The following is an 8,540-nucleotide window of genomic DNA, read 5'->3' on the forward strand; positions in this document are numbered from 1 at the left end:
GGGACAGGTGGGTGAAGGTGGTGAGGGACAGGTAGGTGAAGGTGGTGAGGGACAGGTGGGTGAAGGTGATGAGGGACAGGTTGGTGAAGGTGGTGAGGGACAGGTGGGTGAAGGTGGTGAGGGACAGGTTGGTGAAGGTAGTGAGGGACAGGTGGGTGAAGGTGGTGAGGGACAGGTGGGTGAAGGTGGTGAGGGACAGGTGGGTGGAGGTGGCGAGGGACAGGTAGATGAAGGTGGTGAGGGACAGGTGCATGATGGGGTTGAGTTAATGGAACAGGAGGCTGTGTGGACTCTTGTGGGTGGGTCTTAGGTGGGTGAAGATGGTGAAGGACAGGTGCATGACGGTGTTGAGTTGATGGAACAGGCTGCGCGGACTCTTGTTCCACAAAAATGTCCAAAAAGAAAAGATGAACTGGCGGAGGTGGGCGCAAAGGCCAGTCGGTTGTCTGGGAAAAGAACGTTCTGGAAACCTGAGCTCGCTGAGAGCAGTGATGGGGGAGAATGTGTGTCTGATGAGAGCAAGGTCACACACACACAGAAATCCGGAACCCTTGATGAGAGTCCATACACCGCAAAAATGATTAAGAGTTTCCTCGCAGAAACAAAAAACACAAAAGGGGTGAAAGTTGAACATTACTTCCCCGAGAAACAGTTATTTTACACATCTGTCAAACATCCTCTAAGAAATAGACTGGAGTCAGATTTTACTGACCAGGAAGTTTTTAGATTAAGAAAACTGATTTTAAAAGTTAAAAGAGAGTTGAGTAATTGAGGTTTTGTTCAGTGTGGTGCCTTTTTTAGTGTTTTAATAGCCATGCTCGACCGTAGTTTTAGACCACTCACTTTTTAATGAATAATTTTAAGGTGGGAAGTTTAAATATTAACGGGGCTAGAGAAACAAGAAAGAGGGCCAAAGCATACGAAATGGCTAAGAGCAAGAGAATAGATGTTTTATTTTTACAAGAAACCCACAGCAGTGACAGCAACGAAACCAACTGGAAGAGGGAATGGGGGGGGGTTTTAAGCCACAGCACTATGGTCAGTGCAGGGGTGGGCATCCTCTTCTCCAGGTCTTTTAACCCAGTCGCTGTCACAGTGGAGCACATCGTTCAGGGACGCTGCCTTTTAGTTAAAGCTGCTTTTAGTCACCTTACGGTTGTTTTTATTAATATTTATGCTCCCAACAACGGTGCAGAGAGGAAACTCTTTTTAGAGAAAATCAACGACCTTTTAAACAATCTTAGCTCGTCTGATTTGTTGGTTTTAGGGGGGGATTTTAATTGTACAGAAGATCACGTATTGCTTTTAGGCTGCGTGCTAGTTAGGGACATTCACCCTTCAACTCTGACTGCCAACAGAGGTTTTTAAGGAGGCTTTTAGTTACTTTTGGGCTGGGTTTAGACAGAGGAAGGAGGATTTTACCTGTCTAAGACAGTGGTGGGACCATGGGAAAGTTCAGATCAAGTTGTTGTGTCAGCAGCACACTCTCAATGTCACCCGCTACATCACCAGATCAATCGGAGCTCTGGAGAACGAGATTGTGGAACTGGAGCAGTTTTGTGAGTCTAGGGATCAAGGGTGTTTGGAGACCCTAAAGACCAAAAAGATGGCCTTGGCAAACCTGCTGGACACTAAAGTACAAGGTGCGCTGGTGCGGTCCCGGATCCAGGACATCGCCGAGATGGATACCCCCTCGACATTCTTCTTTGGCCTGGAGAGGAAGCGTGGGCAGAGCAGGGTCATCCACTTCCTGCTATCGGAGGAAGGGCTCACAGAGCCGGATCGGACCTGGAGGAGGGCGGTGGACTTCTACTCCTCGCTGTTCAGGAGTGAGTACAAGGAGGACAATGAACTGTTTGAGGAGTACTGCTCTGCCCCAGGTGCCAGAAGAGGCCAACGGCCAGCTGGCACGCCCCCTGTCGGTCCCAGAGCTGTATGCTGCTCTTCAGAGCATGCAGAGCCTGAAGGCTCCGGGCATCGACGGACTTGGGGTGGACCTCTACAAGGCCTTCTGGAGCATCGTGGGGCAAGACCTCCTGGAAGTCCTCAATGAGAGTCTTTGCTCTGGCACCCTGCCACTGTCCTTCAGGAGGGCAGTAATTGCCCTCCTACCAAAGAATGGGAACCTGCACGACATCAGGAACTGGCGCCCTGTTTCCCTGCTCTGCTCAGACTACAAAATCCTCTCCAAGGCCTTGGCCATCCGGCTGAGGGAGGCCATGGAACACGTCATCCACCGGGACCAGACGTACTGTGTGCCCGGCAGGTCGATGGTGGATAACATCCACCTCATTCGAGACGTTTTGGAAGTCTCCGGTTCATTGGGAACACAGGTTGGTGTTCTTTCTTTAGACCAGGAAAAGGTCTTTGACCGTGTTGTACACAGCTTCCTGTGGAGAACCATGAAGAGGTTTGGGTTCAGCGCTGGTCTGATAGCCAAGATCAAGGTCTTGTACCGTGACATTGAGAGTGTGTCACCCTGCACCCTGTTGGAGAAGCTCTATGCGCGCTGCCTGGAACCCCTCCTGATCAAAAAATGAACAAATGTTCAGGGTTTGGTTTTATCGGGATTTACTGGAAACTTGGTTTTATCTGCTTATGCCGATGATGTCATTGATTTTATTAGAGATCAGCAGGACATTAGCATTTTAAATCGCATAACGGACAGGTTTTCCATGGTGTCGGCAGCAAGGGTAAACTGGGGAAAGAGCGAAGCCCTTGCTGTCGACAACTGGGGTGGGGGTCTCCCGGTTCTCCCAGGAGGCTTGACCTGGAAGAGGAATGGATTTCGGTATCTGGGGGTGTACCTCGGATGCCGGGAGATGGAAGCAAAGAACTGGGACGACATCGTTGAGAAAGAAGACAGCAAATTGCAAAAATGGAGCTGGAGCAAGCCCCACATGTCTTTTAGAGGGCGGGTTTTGGTTTTAAATAACCTTGTAGCTTCGATGCTGGGGCACCAACTGGCCTGACTGGATCCACTGTCGGGCCTGCTGGCCCAGGTCCAGTCAAAGATGGTGGACTTCTTCTGGGACTGTCTACACTGGGTGCCGCAGTCAGTCTTGTTTTTACCTCGAGAGGAGGGATGCCAGGGCCTCATCCACCTGGCCAGCAGAGTGGCCACTTTTAGACTCCAGTTTGTCCAGAGGTTCCTCGGAGAGCCTCCTGATTTAGAGTGGAGGGGTGTGGCCAGCTGTGTACTCAGACGTGTGAACAACCTGGGGCTGGATGCTGCTCTGTTTTTAACTAAGTTAAACTTTTTATCATTACGGGGGCTACCTCTATTTTATCAGGGTGTTTTTAAATCCTGCACTCTCTTTAGATGGAGCTTCGTTCAGACCGACTCTCTGCACTGGCTTTTAAAGGAGCCGTTAATCTGTAGCGGCAGACTGGACGTCTGCAGCAGCGCCACCCCTGGGCTGAAGGAGGCCCTGATCTGAAGGAAGATGGTGACATTGGAGCAGCTGGTGGCGGCAGCGGGACCAGAGCTCACCGATGCCCAGGCTGTGAGCCTGGCGCTGGGGGTCCGGTCGGTCCGACTGATCCAGAGAAGCCTGGGCCTCTGGAAACACAGACTGTCCACGAAAGAGAAGGGTCTACTCCTCCTTCATGGGAGAGGAGAGACTGAGACTGACCCCACGGACGCTTTCCCTGAACTCCACCTGCACCCGGACCTCCTGGACCTCGGTGGTCCTCTCCTGGATGACTGTGGCTCAGGGTCCCTTCACAGCATGGACAGGAGGATTTTATATGGCAACATCGTGAAGGCACTCAACAAAGACAAACTGAAAAACAGATAGGTGACAGTATGTAAGGACAGGCTGGGGGGACAGAGTCCTCAGTGGAGGACCCTCTACAAGTCCCCATCAAGAAGAGGACTGGTGACCTCAAATGGAGGATTTTACATGGAGCCATCGCCACCAGTGCCTTCCTGTCAATTTTAAACCCGAAAATTTTAAACAACTGTCCTTTCTGTGATTTTAATGAGAGTGTCTTCCATGTTTTTACCGGGTGCAGTAGGCTGGTGGGTCTTTTTAGGGTTTTAACTGATGTTTTCAGGCTTTTTAATGTCGTGTTCTTCAATGCTGTTTTTATTTGTGGTCTAAGGCACAAGAGGGCAGGAAGGGGGAAATGCCAGGTTTTAAATTTTTTAATAAGTGAGGCTAAACTTGCCATCGATTTGTCTAGAAGGGATAAAATTAAAAATGGAGCAGCATGTGACGCGGTGGCTTTGTGGAAGCAGAATGTGAGAGTGCGCCTGAATCTGGAGTTCTGCTTCTACAAAGCCACTGAGAACCTGGAAGCCTTTAAACAGCAGTGGGGGCATGATGAGGTTTTAGTGAAGGTAACAGAGCAGGGGGAGATGGAGGCTGCAGCATTTACAGAGCACTGTAAATAAAGTACATTTTAAAAGTCAAAGTCTCTCTCTCTCTCTCTGAGCGTGGTGAGTGTGTTGGCTGCGGGAGTGAATGATAAATATAAGTGACAAATAAATTGAGTTTTGAAAAATCAAATCAATTCTCTCTCTCTCTCACTCACACACACACACACACACACACACACACACACACACACACACACACAAAGAGAGAGTGAAGAGAGTGGTTTTAGACTTCACTCTTCAACCAAAGACTCTCCTGGACACCTGGAAGACCCCAAAAGGCTCCAAAAAGCAGCATGAGATACCAGGACATGGAGGACGAGCATGGAGTAGATATGTTGAGGAGAATGGAGGCACCAAGCAGATGTCCATCAGGTACAGATATGGGGCGCTAACCGGAACCATTTTGTTTTCACAAGCAGTTATTTTCCCTCAGTATTATGAAACAACCAGCAGGTTAGCCCTGAAGGACACAAGTCGTGGCCAAGCCAGGTTAAAGTTCCTTAAGCAGGTCTTGGTTGGTTTTCAGGTTCTGTTACTGGTTCTAGTCTGAATGGGCTCTTTTGTCTTATTTTAGATTCAAGTTCCTCAAATACAAAGTGGAACTCCAACTGGGAGGACAGCTGCTGTTGGGATCAGGACAGAGATCAGTAAGTCCCTCCTGTTACAATGAGTCCAACAGAGGATCACAGGTGAGCAGCTGGGGGGCCGATGCCACCAGTATCTGAATGAGGGGTTTCCCGATAACACCAGCACAGACAGGAAGTGGAGAGAGAACAAAACCCTGAACGATGTCAGGGGTCATGAACGGTAAGAGCCTCATTACCGGTTGCTGCTGGATAAGCACACATGAAGATGAACCAACATGAGAAGCATTTAGCTCCTGTTTAAATCTGATCGGTCTCCAGGTTTTAGAACTTTGAAGAGTCACAGCAGCGCTTCACTAATACAGGAGCAAACCCAGCAGACCAGCAGTAATACTGAAAACAAATACTGTTGCTGTTGTTCTTGAGGACATGACATGGTTTCCTGGTCTGATCTCTGAATGGAAACAATGACTTTTTCCTGGATCAACAGGGAAACTGTGAGTTATGCAAAGCTTTGTTTGTGGGGACGGTCAAGGACATGAGAGTGAGGATGGTCAAGGTCATAAGACAGCAGTGTTGCTCCTGATGGAGCTGCTGTCAGTGCTGACATGTTCTTATTCAGCCTTGAGTCCATTCAGTCTGCTGTGTCTTCTGGACAATCAGTGTCAGGGCATGTGTGTGTGTGTATGTGTGTGTGTGTGTGCCTGTATGTGCATTGATGTGAGAGGGAGTGAGAAGGTCAATGTGGGTGTTACAGAAAAAGGTGCCGTGTGAAAGCATGCGCTGTTGTGTTTGTGTGTTATGATTGTGGTTCGAGGGGGCTGTAGGAGGGGTCTGTAAGAGAGACAAAGATTGCGTGTGTGGAGAAAACTCCACTTCCTCTTTGCTGGGTGAAATTACGTGAGGAGCACAGATGGTTTATGTGTGTACATCCTTTAGTGTGTGTGTGTGTGACTGTGTGCAGCTGCTGTTTGTATTTAGTGTGCATGAGGGTGACCACTTCCTTTCTGTGGTTGTGTGAAGTCAGGAAGCCAATAAATGATAACCTGTATCCTGCAGATCTTCTTTGTGTGCAGGTTATCAGTCTGTGTCATTCATCACCTGGAACCTGCTGGACCCACACAGTGGCTAATAGAATTATTAAGCATCACACACTGTGGCGACATGTTTCCCACAGACAGCACATCTCCATCATGTATCACATTCAGGTTCACAGGGGGAAGTTCATGTGCACAAGAGCTTGGCAGAGGGCTGAACAAGAGCTCCGAAAGGCAACAGTCACTTTCAGATCTGTGATTAGCTGTGTAAAGACACAGCATTTTATGTCACTCTGTACATTTTTAGTCTCACAACCCCACTAGCAACAGTTTCAGGCACAAGACAACAACAATGGTGGGCGATGTACCTCTTCAGGTGTTGTTCCTGGCGTGATTGCTATATGCGGCAGTTAGAATAAAAAGGTAATTATCTAACACATTTTGATTCTGAACATTGTTAACCTTTCTTCTAAGCTAACATGCTGGCTAGCCACTGAGCACTGACTATACATCAGTCACATTGCAACTGAACAAATTTAATAAACACAAACGTAACCTGAGTAGTTCTTGGTTCTAGACCAGTGCAGATGGTGCCGCTGTGGGACCAGTTTTCCTGGCCGAAAGCCAGGTCTTGGGTGGTCAAAAGGGGTTCAAGTTTAGGCACAATTTAAGATTAGGCATCTGCTCCAACTGTTTCAAGATTAGGCACCGGCTCTGAACTGGCTCAAGATTAGGCACTGGCTCAAGATTAGGCACTGGCTCTGAACCAGCCCTAGAATTGCCCTGGTGGAAAAGGAGTATCATTGGAGGTAGGCTGCTATGAATGAATGTGTTCTTGATGTCTGTGCAGGCCTTTTCTATGGCCCTGATTTGTGTAGATGACCATGCATGGAAAACATTCTCTTTGCAGAGAGGCTACTGGTTTTGCCTGTGTAGCCCTCCGAGGCTACGTCAACACCCCTGAGTAGTTCTATTTTTGTTTGAACAAGTAGAGTCACTCTTTCATGTGTAAAGGAGTCAAATCCACAGTGTTTAGTAGTTAGTAACTAGTAGCAGTCCAGTCCATTGTTGATATCCTAATAGGACCAAATTGACCAACTCAAGTCATTTCAGTGAAGTAGTTGGTGGACATCCATGGGGCCAGCTGGCTCGTGTTTATGTTTTTACTTAGTCTGACATCTTTGGTCAAAGTAAATGAGTAGACATTCAGAAGTGTTTCATCCATTGAAGAACGCTGGATGCTCTGCAGAGTTAAGGCATGGCACAAAATTACCCAAGTAGAAGCAGCCAAGAACTAATTCTGACTGTAGTCTCTGAAATGATACCACAGCAGAAGCTCCCAAATCTACTCTCATACCACATGTGCACGTGTGTTTGTGTGTGTGACCCCCCAGGGAGTGTGAGCGTGCAAATTCAGTCCTCAGAAGGAGGTCTGGGGGGATTACAGGCAGGAACGATGGGAAAATCTGGTAACGCTCTCTCATTCACTCACACGCAGGCTGCTTTTAAGGACAGGCAAGAGAGTGTGTGTGCGTGTGTGTTTGTGTGTGTGTGTTCCACTTTGTGCTGATCTAATGTCTGTGTGCAGAGCAAAAACCTATCTGAATGTTACTGTAAAGCTTTACAATTGTAAGAGTCCAAATGTCCCACTGTAATAGTGAGCAGAGCCTGGTTGACTGAACCTTATGTCTGCTGTAAAATACAACACACAGTTGTTGCAACACTTGTTTTCCTCATGTAAGCAAAACAATTTCAAATGGAAGGAGTACAACTTCAGTCATGGAATTGTCTTTCTGTAACAGCTGCCCACTAAAAACTGGACATGCTGTAATGGGTTCTGACTGCTGAGTTAAATGGCTGGAAACCCTAATAACAGTGAGGACGTAGACAAAGACAATATGAGGACAAATGAGAGGCAAATGAGATGATAATTCCTGTCAGGACCAAACATTCCTGCTCTACTACTTCAAAACAGTTGTTTTGTATTTACTTTATGCATGAGGACCAGCACCTCTCTGGACTTTTAATCTTTTACTCTCCTCTATCTGACACTTCTACTCTCTCCTCTCCTCATCTCCCCCTCCCCATGTCCCCTCCGCTCCTGACATGCTGTGGGGAAGAACCAACATGAGAATCTTCTAACCTGAAGAATCCCCACCCATTCAGGCTGGTTGAAGAACAGCCCATCTAACTGCTTCAGCTGCCTCTTTGAGCTACAGAGGGGCATCCATGTGCAAAGGTTTCTGTATGCCAGGTTTCTGTATGTAAGGCCTCTGTGTGAGAAGGGACATAAATCATCAGTGTGACTGACCAGCAAACATCACAAAATCGAAATATAAACACTTCTCACGCATCTAACGGCTGCCTGAAAAGATTAGAGGTGCTTCGTGTTTGTCTGGGGGTCAACATACATGCAGGGTGGGCATAAGATTCTTTACAGTAAGAAGTAGCGTGGTATGTGCCTGTGTGTGTGTGTGTGTGTGTGTGAGAGACAGAGAGAGACACTTTTGACTTTTAAAGTGTACTTTATTTACA

This window comes from Takifugu rubripes, chromosome 11, assembly GCF_901000725.2.
Source record: "Takifugu rubripes chromosome 11, fTakRub1.2, whole genome shotgun sequence".
Lineage (NCBI taxonomy): Eukaryota > Metazoa > Chordata > Actinopteri > Tetraodontiformes > Tetraodontidae > Takifugu > Takifugu rubripes.